General features: G+C 44.3%; 1 protein-coding gene and 1 pseudogene across 1 annotated transcript in view; one reads left to right on the top strand and one right to left on the bottom strand.

The window, feature by feature from the left end:
- LOC116750534 overlaps window positions 1-10,551 on the top strand; it is a 99,442-nt pseudogene extending 88,891 nt beyond the window's left edge.
- The window catches only part of ARL15 (ADP ribosylation factor like GTPase 15), a 421,917-nt gene that overhangs the window by 388,829 nt on the left and 21,076 nt on the right, over window positions 1-12,012 (bottom strand). The gene's annotated exons all lie outside the window — the stretch shown is intronic.

Raw genomic sequence — 12,012 nt, 5'->3', positions numbered from 1 at the left:
TGCGTAAAGTGAGCTGACTCTAAGAAGGACCCTTTTACTCTTCTGCCTTTCCTACTTCTTTTTCTGCAATTGAGATTTCATGTAGCCCCAGCAGGGGCCTTAGATTGGGAGGAGCCCCGAGAACAGTGGACACGGGATGTGAAGCCCAAGGATGAGCAAACCAGGAGACTCAAAGGGCAGTGGAGCTGCCATACCAGCCTCCTCCAAACTGTGTACATGAAAGAGAAATAAACCTCTAACTTGTTTAAAGACTGTGTGTCTCTCTCAACCGACTAACCCTAACTGGTACAGAGCAATACTCTAAGAAATAGTCAGTTTTAACAAGCGGGTTTCCCCGGGGCCTTAAAAGAAAGAGACCCAGCATTTGTCATTAGAGCTCTTTTTAAGAGCTTAATCTTAAAAAGAGATTGACCTTTTAAAGGGGGGAGACGTATTTATTCTTCAGTTACTAAAAACCTGCTTTCCAATCCTTTTCACACTCCCAAAATGTACAAGTACTGTTACTGGGATTGTCAAAATTATTACCCTTGAAAACCCTCAACTTATTTTGTGTAATTTTTTTCTCACTAGCCGTATTTCCTCCTTCTCTCTAACCTCTAATCCTTACAAATACTGCCTTATCCCTGAACATCTGACCTCAAACCAAGCAGCACATCTATTGCTCAAACTCCAAATTCATTCTAACAGTAATGTTCTCGGGAACGGGCTTCTTTACTCTCATTAGAGGGAGTCGAATAAAAAGGGATATTTAAAAGCATAATGAAACTTCTTTGGGTCATGCTATAGTAAGTGGTTATAAATTTTAAATGATTAGTTCATATTCTTTCCGTATATAGATGCTCTATTGGCAAGAACCCATTTAAAAAACCCAGAGGACAGGGGCTTCCCTGGTGGCACAGTGATTGAGAGTCTGCCTGCCGTTGCAGGGGACATGGGTTCGTGCCCCGGTCCGGGAAGATCCCACATGCCGCGGAGCGGCTGGGCCCGTGAGCCATGGCTGCTGAGCCTGCGCGTCCGGAGCCTGTGCTCCGCAACGGGAGAGGCCACAGCAGTGAGAGGCCCACGTACCGCAAAAAAAAAAAAAAAAAAAAACCCATGGGACAGAACGCATAGCTTGCAATGAAAGATGAGTAATCATCCCCAAGGAAAGAATGGATCTCTACCCTAGATAAACTCTGACCCAGTGGCCTCTATATCAGCATTCATAAATCTCCATCTAGACTCACCTGAGGAAGAACGAAAGGATATTATTTCAAAAGCAATAACCTTCAGAGTAATCTCACCTTCTTTGCTGCCTCATCTGATGAAAGTGCAGAAAAGAAGTGCTGTCAAGAGCAAGTCACAGATTGGTTACAGTCTGTTAAGACAGGGCTACAGAAAAAAAAGTCTAATCCAGAGAAAGAGAAAAGGAATACTCAATTTGAAATTAATATGATTACTTACATTTTACTGTTGTTTTCCCTAAGAAACTTCAAAAGGTAAGCATGAAAATAAAGGAGAAAAAAAATCTTCAAGAAGACGGCAGAAAATACTATACAGTCTGGAAAAAAACTTGATTTCAAGGTATAACAAATTTCCGTTCCATCAGGGGATGAAAAAACACATTAATTTTCTTTTTCTAAAGGAGCTGTTTTTAGAATATTTTGAGGTGCCATGCAATCCCTCATTCTGATATAGGGCAAGGTGACAGCCATGTTTCCTTATTTTCTCCTCTGTAATTTTGCATGTGATGAAAATAAAAGGTTAATATAGCCAAGTCAACGCTTCTGAGTACCACAGGTGTGTGTTAGAACTTGGGTGACAAGATGGGGGTAGGGAGAGCAGTAAATCACCTTCAAATGAGGCCCATGCCTGGATTAGCTACTCCCAAGTAAAGCTAAGATCTAGCATTTTCTCTTGACAGCATCCCAAAACAAGTGGGCTGGGGGCAAAGGTGCAGGATTTGGGAAACTGTGGAGAGAAGACCGGTTCAGTGCGTTCCAAGGTGCGTAGGTGCTCCAGAGTCCTGAGTGGGTGGAATCATCTCTGAGTAAAGATTACGTCTGTCATTATGCTGTAGTCACTCCTCCAGACACAGAAACAAACCTTTGGGAACGCCACGGACTTCAGAACCCGCATCGCCTTCTGTTAGTGTAGCCGCTGAAAACATTAACAGTGAATTATTTAACAACTCCCTTGGCACACTTGAAAGGTTACTTTCCCCACTGGGAAATAAGTTAACTTTTCTAAAAAACTCAAACTTGTATTTACAAAATAAAATGAATTTTTGTTTACAAAACGCGGAGGAGTTTGCTCCTCAACATCTAAGTTATAGCTTCCTCAGACTAGGAAAAAGGATAGTGATAATCAACCTGAAAAGAAACATTTACGTCTAAAGCAAAACTAGCAAAACTGGTCTTTCGGCATTTTCCAAAATGTTTTCAATTGTAACGGTACCACCATCATCCCAAGAGCACCTATACTTCCCAAGCAATCTACAACTGTCCGGGGATGAAGTATGTAAGGGTTCAACCAGTAATCCAAAAAGGAATCACAGCCCTCACCTGTTAAAAAATAACTTCAGCACATATCTCTCTGTGAAATTCAAACGCAAATATTTGAAAAGACATCTAGCAGAAATAATCTCAGAGATTTGAAAAGTCACCTAGCAAAAAAATCAAACACAAACATAAACAGTCATATCGGAATCTATAGATCTCAAGCCAGCAAAATTTTAGCCAATCTTCTGCAAAATGGCACTAAAAGTCATGTGTAATTTCTAAACAAGAGCAGAATCTTGGCTCAATACTGAAGATAAGAACAGTTCTCCTTCTGAAAATTCTGATTAAAGAAGAATTGGAAGCAGGAAAGAAATGCCCTTCTAATTTACCAGATTAAAATAATTAGTTCAATTCACCTTGGCAAATTTATTCCTTTTACTTTTTGTCATGAACTGAGGATAAAAAAAAATTTCAATCCAAGAAAAAGAAAAAAATTTTTGCTGAGCATCACTAATGTGTCAGGCATTGCTAGGCAAGCAGATATTAGATATACAACGATAAATAAGACCAACCCTGGCACCAACAGTCTTCCAGCTCAGGAGAGAGCAGTTATTTAACAGACCTGTGACGGAGAACGGCAGGATAAACAGGTCCAGCATAATAAGAGGTATGCACAAAGGGTTTTAGAGAAACTGAGTAGGAGAACGGAACCCATTACAGGAGTGTCAGAAAGACTTTGTAGGGGGCGGATCCCCAAATAGTCTTAAAAGATTGGGAGTTAGCTAGGAGAAAGGGAGTAACGGAAGAGGAAAAGATCATTCCAGATGAAAGTGACAACATGAATAAAAGCAAGAAATATCACAGGATATGCAAGCATTTGAGGGATACTGGTGTATGCCTTAAATACCCTCCTGTACTTTTAAATAATCACTTCTCAATCAGATGTTAGTTACTGATACTTGTTGACTATCTACACACTATCTAAAATTCACTCATGTTAAGATTTTTAATTTTAAGGTTTATCATTTTAAGATTTATCTCTAACTCACTGCCAAAGGAAGTTCCATTTGTGAAGGAGCAAGCATGCTGGTCCCATTATAAAGCCTGCTCTGCCTCCACACACTTGCAGATAAAAAGACCCATAAGCAAGATAGCCACAGCTGATTAAATTAGCAGGCCGTCCGTCCTCCAGCTGGCCAACAACCACGGAGGGGCCCAGCAGGAAGAGCTAGGCTAGCCCAGGCCAATCATTCGCACTCTCCAAGATATGAATGGAAAAGTACTGAGAAGATGAAGCAGTTAGAAGCAGGAAGTGAAGCTGAGAGAACACAAAAAACAAAGGCATTTAGTAACTTCATGACCATGAAGAATCATAGGAACCTAAATGTATGAGGAAGCCGAAAGTATGAATAAAGGAAACTATACAGAAAAGATACACAAAGCAGAGAATACCCTTGCTAGTAATCTCAAGAGAAGTGGACCCAGAGAGATAGAGGTATGTGAGGAATGGCTGAATGCAGTTAGTTGCAGAGAATTCTGTTTCTGAGTGAAAAAATGATATATTCGCCAGGTTCCTTTGCAGCTAGGTATAGCAATGTGACCAAGTTCTGGTCAATTAAATATAATCAGAAAGTCTGAAAAGTCTCCCATGAGGGAGGTACACTCTTCTGCCCTTTCTCCGTCCTGCAGCCTGGAATGCAGAAGTGATGGCAGGAGCTCTGGCAGCAATTTTGAACCATGAGTTTAAAGTCCACACACAAAAGCAAAAGCATCTTGGGGACCTAATGACTTCTGGAGTTACCTACCTGAGGGGGGGAAAAAGAATCTATCTTGTTGGGACTTCCCTGGTGGCGTAGTGGTTAAGAATCTGCCTGCCAATGCAGGGGACACGGGTTCGATCCCTGGTCTGGGAAGATCCCACATGCCACAGAGCAACTAAGCCCATACACCACAACTACTGAGCCCATGCACCGCAACTACTGAAGCCCGCACTCTTAGAGCCCATGCTCCACAACGAGAAGCCACCACAACGAGAAGCCCGTGTACCACAACAAAGAGTAACCCCTGCTCACAACTAGAGAAAGCCTGCATGCAGCAACAAAGACCCAATGCAGCCGTAAATAAATAAATATTTTTTTAAAAATCTATCTTGTCAAAGCCACTATTTTCCAAACAATTCCAATCCTAATTGATACAGTGGTTGAGACAATGTCATCTCAGCAAGAGGGATAGTCCCTTAAAACAGTTAAATGGAAGAGTGATGTGTTCTGATTTACAGTGGTAATATTATCCTCAATTTAGAGATGGGGAAACAGATACCAGCTAGTAATGTGACAGAACCTGGATTTGAACCCAAATCTTTTGGACTTGAGAGCCCATACTTTTAATCATTAAGAACAAATGAAGGCAAATGAAGGCAAACAAACTGTAAAGCAGGTTCACAAGTATTTCAGAGTTCAACAAATATTCTGACTACTAAAGGCCAATAAAAACCCATGCTGAATACAGTATCTCTGACCTACCACAAATAACACTTTTGACAAGTCCCTGTGGCCTTCTAAACAGAAAAGCCTTTTCCCAGCTAGAGTATTCTACTCTAAGTACCTAGGAAAAGGTATCTGGGCACCAGAAACTGAACACAGGCACCAGCTCCCTCATGCATAGCAGAGGTCTGCCAAATTCTGATTTGTAAGGAGTGGAATCGATTTTTAAGAGTACAGAGGATTCTGGGAGACATGAAGTATATTTTTTAAGGTGGAAAGAGGTCATTTCTTTAAGGTGGTAAGAGGTCTTCTTGTTAACTTTAAGCAAAAGAATTTTCCATACACGTGACAATTAGAAGAGCTCAGCCTTAGTATTACAACTTCCAGGCTCCTGATGCCCCTGAGATGTTTCACTGTCCCATGCAGTAAGGGTGGGATGGAGCAGCAAGCCTTCTGAAAGGTTCAAGGATTTTAGATGGCCAAGATGAAGGCACCAATGTACTTGCCATGAATCTTCATATCTGTACTGAGCATCTCCTTTGTGCCAGGCAGCGTTCTCCTTGCTGGAGACTAAGCAGTACACAAGGCTCAGAAGGCTGCACTCTAGTCAGGGGTGGCAGGCAAAAGCAAAAATAAATCAAGGTAGATGGTGATAAGTGCTATGAAGAAAAATAAAGTAAATGAATAGAATGTTCAGGAGGCAGTGGATTGGGGGTGTTACTAATTTTGAAAGCAGATGTGGTAATTCTAACAACATTATGGACAATCAAATAAGGGATCCCAGAAAAGCTTTCAGCAACTTAACTCTGAAAATCCCTGGCATAAGCAAATGCAGGATTCTATCCTGAAAAGTCAAAGCACCAGACACTCAATTCAACAGTTCACAGATATTAAGAAGCGATCAGGCAGCCACTAAGAGCACAGAGTTGGGTGTCAGACTTCCTTAAATCAAATCCCAGCCATACAACTTACTATTTCTGGGGCCCTGGGTGAGGTACTTGACCTCTTTGCATCTCAATTTGTTATTTGTAAAGTAAAGATAACAGTACTACCTATCTTAGAGGGTTCTATGAGGATTAAGTGAGTTATAAGAGAAAACACAGTAAGCTCCAAATTGGTGTTTGCTTATTTTTTTAATTGAGTGTCTGTGTTCCAGGCACACAAATTCATCTGAGCATCTGCACTAAGGGGCCAAGGACACTGGAGGCCCCAGGAGATGCACTCTGCCATCAGCTTCTCTGGACACCCTTGATTCTGGCCTTATTTTGTACTCCTGGTGTCTCTTCCTGCAGCCTCCACATTAGAAAGGTGACTTCTCATCGCAATCACTGAAAACCAGGATGCTAAGCCTGAGATTCCCCAAAGGAAGAAATATCCCAAAGCATAGGGCTTAGCTCCCAGCACTTTGCCCACATAGACCCGGAACCAGAGGCAAAAGGGAAACCCATTCATTTTAGCCAGACCTCATATTACTGTCCACCTAAGCAATTTACATCTACGTTTAAACCGAAGAGGTTTTAGTCTGCCTTGTGTAAAAATTTATTATTCTACTATTCCATATTATTCATGTTTCATGGATATTGTTTTATAATGATAGGCATCCAGTTCCAGTTTGTAATGCGTTGCTCACTAGACACTCAGGAGCACCATTATTTAGAATCATAAGGAAAATTATATTTTTTAATTCTCTAGAACATGGAGGTATCCTCGTTTTCCCTCCCTCTCCTTTTGGATATAATCAAATGAATAACAACTTTTCGGCACTGCCCTTCTGGTTAGAAAACCTTAGAAACTGTCATTTAGGGTTTGTGTCTTTGAACATTTTTAAGCCTCTACCTTGAGCATGATGCTTATATCGTCAAACCTATATTTAAAGTCCTCAAAATAGTTAAATGGTCAAGCCCTTTTACTCGATCAATAGCTCCATCTTAACTTATAAACATTATTGTAGCGCCCAGAAAGAAACACTGGTTACAGGAGAATGTGGTCCAATTGTTTAAAGGATCAAAAGAACTCCTATCGGTTTATGACTTGGACAATCTGGACTTGCCCTCTGGTTTTTCTGACCGTGGCAAGGGAAGAAAGGGAAGTGTGAGCTTTGAGTTTAGACTGACCTGGGTTCAAGTCGTTCAGGGTGTGACCATATAAAACTTAGCCGCCCTGAACTGCAACAGCTGGTTCTCAGGCATGAAAAGAAAGGACTACTACTACTACCACTAACATCACTGGATGAAGTAAGCAAGCCTCGGGGGCTTGGCAAGGAGAAGCCATCCTAACTCGCTGACGCCCAGACCAAGCCACCCACATCTAGTGCTGGGACATGGATGAGTTTCACCAACAGGTCCTCCTCCCGGCTGCCCTCCCGCCCTGTATAATCCAGGCTCCGTGGCAGCAGCCAGAGCAAGATTTCAAAACGTAGATCAGGTCCTATCACCTCCTGCTTAAAACCACTCATTACTTTAAGAGTAATTTTAAATGAAACTCGACTTCGCTACCACAACCTCCCGGGCCCCCAGCATCCTGTCTGGCTGCCCTCTGGACCCTGGCTTCAGGACCAATTTCCTTGGGCCACTCAGCACCTGAGACCCGTAAACCTGAAACTTATACGAACAGCCACAGTACTTTCACTCGCTGAAGACAAATGACCCCAGTTGAAATGGTCAGGGAACTACCGGGGGTTTTCTGTGAAATCCCAAGGACACCCGTGCCAAGCTTGGCTTGCTGGGATCTCACTACTTTTGGTTCCTAAGGACTCAGCCTATTTCTCTTTTCTTTTTCAAGGGACACTACTTTTCCTGAGTCTTGTGGATTTTCTCCTTATCCCTACAAGTCTGGCTGCCAAGTGGCACAAGCCCTCCCTCATTTCCCTGCTGTTCACATCCTTGCTTCTCCAAAGGTGTGCACACTGGCCCTTCTGGTACATGGCTTTTACTGCTAATTTCTAAAGAGACCAGACAGAGATGGGGCAGTTGGCATAAAAATCTAATAAGGAAAGTCTGCACACTCACTGCCCTTGTTTCTGATTGTGTGAATAAGCCTCTTAAATTCTTATCCTCTACCTGGGAGGATGGATGGATCGCTCCAAACTCCTCTTCACTGTCAGGCCAGAAGATGGAATCACAACCACAACAGGGTGAGGGGCCCACCCAAACCCACTCCTTTTGGGGGAGTAATTGGCATTTCTGCAGGCAGAGATCCTAGTCAGTCAAGCGTTCCTTTAAGATGGTGAAAATTTCTAGTAAAGGTAAATGAAACCATACCTATTGGAATCGAATGCAGCCACACACAATATAATTTAAAAGAAGGGCTGTGATTATGTTTTAAGTCACAGGAGAGAGAAAAAAAAAGACATTTATTAAGAGACTACTATGTGCTGGGTGTTTTACACGCTCACTCAGTCCTCACAACTAGAGCAAGGTGGGTATTTCTAGGCCTATCTTTCAGATGGAAAACTGAGGGTTACCAGCCTGTGGCAAGTAACTAGCAGAACTTAGATTTCCGCCCACGTCTGATTCTAAACCTGTGGTTTTCAAACTCTGCTCCCCAGATACGGTTCCAAAGAGGCAGCTGGATATTTGAGAAATATTTTTTTAAACAAAATTGAATCTTTATTATCTTAGAGACTGAAATGAGAAAAAAATACATATTCAAATATACTGTACATGAAACTTTTAACACACTGGAGAATGCCCACACATTTACTTGTGCTGCCAGAGTGATCTTCTTTCGGCGGGCAGGGTGGGGAGGTAGCCTCAGAATAAAACCTATATTCTGCCTTCTGATTGAAGAGTAATTTAGAATTGAGCTACTTTAATATCTGTAACACTTGCAACTATGATTCTATGAGAATCTTGTTCTTCCTTAACCTCACACAAAAAAACAAAATGTGTAACTGAATGAACTAGAAGATGAACCTTCAATTCTCATTCATCTAAATGGATCGAAATGAAATTCGATCCATCTAAATTCAGTTCTGTGTGTATCCAAACAGCTTCATTGGGGGCTTCCCTGGGGGCGCAGTGGTTGAGAGTCCGCCTGCCGATTCGGGGGACACGGGTTCGTGCCCCGGTCCGGGAGGATCCCACATGCCAAGGAGCGGCTGGGCCCGTGAGCCATGGCCGCTGAGCCTGCGCGTCCGGAGCCCGTGCTCCGCAATGAGGCCACAACAGTGAGAGGCCCGCGTACCGCAAAAAAAAAAAAAAAAAAGTTTCCAAAAACCAAAACTCTGATGTCAGTGAAAAATAGCGAAATACTGCCTCTCTTCTTCAAAGAGGTAAATCCTACTTTACGAGTCCAGCGGGTGGCAATCTTCAATCCATGGGCCAAATCTGGCTCACTGCCTGCTTTTTGCAAATAAAGTTTTAGTGGAACACAGCCACGTCCATCTATGGCTGCTTTTGTGCAACAACGGCAGAGGTGAGTAGCTGAGACAGAGACCGTATGGCCTGCAGAGCCTAAAATATTTACTAGCTGGCCCTTTACAGAAAGTCTGTGCACCCTGTTCTAATCCATCATCCAGCGTTTTTCCACAAGCAAAGAACTGTGTTACTTTCAATGTTAACAGGCTATAGTGCAGTACCCAAAAGATTCATCCCTGTATTGTCTACGATGCCCACGTCCCTACGAAATTAAGCATTGCTCAGTAAGTATTCGTGGGCTGCTTCGGGGCCGCCAGTGCGAGGCTGATTCAGCCACGGGCTTTGGGGGCGGCGCAGACCTCAGGTAACCGCGCCTCCCGCACCACCTCCCAGAGCGGCCCTATAAGTGCCCGGTCGCGGCCGGGCCCCGGAGCACGGGCCCCGGAGCACGCCTGCAGCAGTGCAGCTGGCTGAGCCGTTCCTGCTGAACGCACTCGCCTACCTGGAGAGCGCCCCGGGCTTCCTGTGCTACGTGCTGCTGAAGCTGGTGGGCTGGCCCTACGGGCGCTACGCGTTAGTGCGCTCCGCCTTCCGGCTGCCCGAGCAGGCTGCCTGGGCGGTGCAGGAACTGCCCTCGCGGGCCCTGCCACTCCTCGCCGGGCCGACCCCGCCGGCCGAGCGCCTCAACCACCGGCACAACTGCATCCTGCTGGCCATGTTCCTCGTCCACTATGTGCAACGGGCCTTGATTTCCCCCTTTTCAGATCCGAGTTGGAAAGCCCACACCATTGTACGCCTTTATATTGGCATTCGTGTTCTGCACCTATAACTGGCTACTTGCAGAGTAGACACCTGAGCCAGTATGCAGTGCATGCTGACGACTGGCTCACTGACCCCTGATTTCTAACAGGTTTTGTCGTGTGGCTGACAGGCATGCTGATAAACATCCATTCAGATCATGGCCTAAGGAACTTCAGGAAACCAGGGGAGACCAGACGTAAAACACTAAGGAGAGGGATTGTTTAGTACATCACTGCAGCCAGCTACTTCTGAGAAGCCGTCCAGTGGTGCATCTACACCCTCGCCAGCTGGTCCATTCAAGGCTGGGCTTTCTCTCTGTTCACCTTCTGTGTCCTGTTCACCAGGGCTCAGCAGCATCACCAGTGGTACCATGAGATATTTGAAGATTATCCAAAATTCAGAAAAATGATGATTCTGTTTTTGTTTTAAGTTCATTGTCAATGGAATTATCTTCAACTTGAAGCTTTCGATGATGTTTCTCTTGGGATTATATAAATAAATTTATGTCTCTGTAAGTTTTCTGCTATTTCATCTTTTTCAAGATTGCTCAAGGGGTTTTTTCCCCTAGCAAATTTGTTCGCTACCTAATAACAGTCTAATCAAACTGAAATTGCAGGTTGAACTATGCTGCTGCATACCAGGTCAGGAATCTGGAACTCTGTAATTGCGGCTGACCCTCCTGTGATTTTGGGTTTGCCTCTATGGACCAAAACGTTTCTGTACCGCTTACACAACCCCCTACAGCAATGGGTTTAAGGTCAAAGGCGATGTCGCCCCGTCCTCCCCATGGAGGTATGTTCTGTCTTTGTGTCCCTTTCATCCCATTAGGTCGGAGAGGCCTCGGTACCCACAGTGTACCCACAGCCTCTCACTGTTGGGTGCTGGGCAGGCAGAGAAGTTGTGCACAGAGAAAGGGGGCGCCCATCAGAGGCTGGTGCAAAGGGCCTCTGGTACCTGCTGCAGCCTGGTCCACCAGGTGACTTCACTGGCAGGACAGGGCACTGGGGGCATTCTTAAGGAGCAGTCTGCTGTGTCCCCCCACAAAGGGGACTTATTGGAGGCCCTGGGCTAGGAGCACAAAGGTGCTGCAGGGCACCGCTCCCGTCTTGGGCCACTCGCCATGAGCCATCAGGAGTCTCTGGCCTGGGATGGTTTTTCTACCTCCTTCTAGGTAGAATTAGAATTTTTTTGTAAGGCACTTTTTAAGTACCTCTCAGTACTGCAAAACTATAACTTGAAGCAGAATTTCTTATTTTAGATGCACTCAAAAACTCCATGGAGATAAATGGCAGTAATAAAATGTACTACTTATTGCCAGATATGTAAAAGAAATCTCCCCACTAGAAAGCTGTTGAATCTCTTGACCCCTCTGTGAAAATCTAACGAACACATGGTAAAGACCCCGCCTCTCCTAGGAAGGCACTGCCTCTGTTGCTGCCACATTTATAGAGGTGGAAACTGAAAGAGGAAGTGGAGAGAGTCCATGTGCACTTATGATTGCTAAGGATGCTAGGTGGCAGGGGCCTTCAGGACACACCTGATGCTGTGTCCTGTATGTTGTCCAAATGCCACCTTTGGGCAAGGAGTAGGCCCTCCTGCCCCTGCACCCCAGGCCCCCGGGGCACCCCATCAGCTCCCTCCCACCCTTCTCCTGGCTCACCTCCCCAACCAGGGGCTCCCCGCCACGAGTTTTCATGTAGAAACTGTATTCTCCGTGTTAGTGGTTTTTAGAGTCTCTTAGCGTTTTAGAAACATTTTCTGATGGTGGTTGTGCTTCATTTTAACTAAAAATGGAATGCTTTCGCAGGGAAATTTTTATGATCAAATAATCTTTGGCCCTTTTTCTGACCGACTAATTACTTGAAACCATAAAACAAATATTTAGGATCT

This window comes from Phocoena sinus, chromosome 3 (assembly GCF_008692025.1).
Source record: "Phocoena sinus isolate mPhoSin1 chromosome 3, mPhoSin1.pri, whole genome shotgun sequence".
In the NCBI taxonomy this organism is placed as follows: Eukaryota; Metazoa; Chordata; class Mammalia; order Artiodactyla; family Phocoenidae; genus Phocoena; species Phocoena sinus.
The sequence above is the reverse complement of the archived record's forward strand: the minus strand, read 5'-3'. Positions and strand labels throughout refer to the sequence as shown.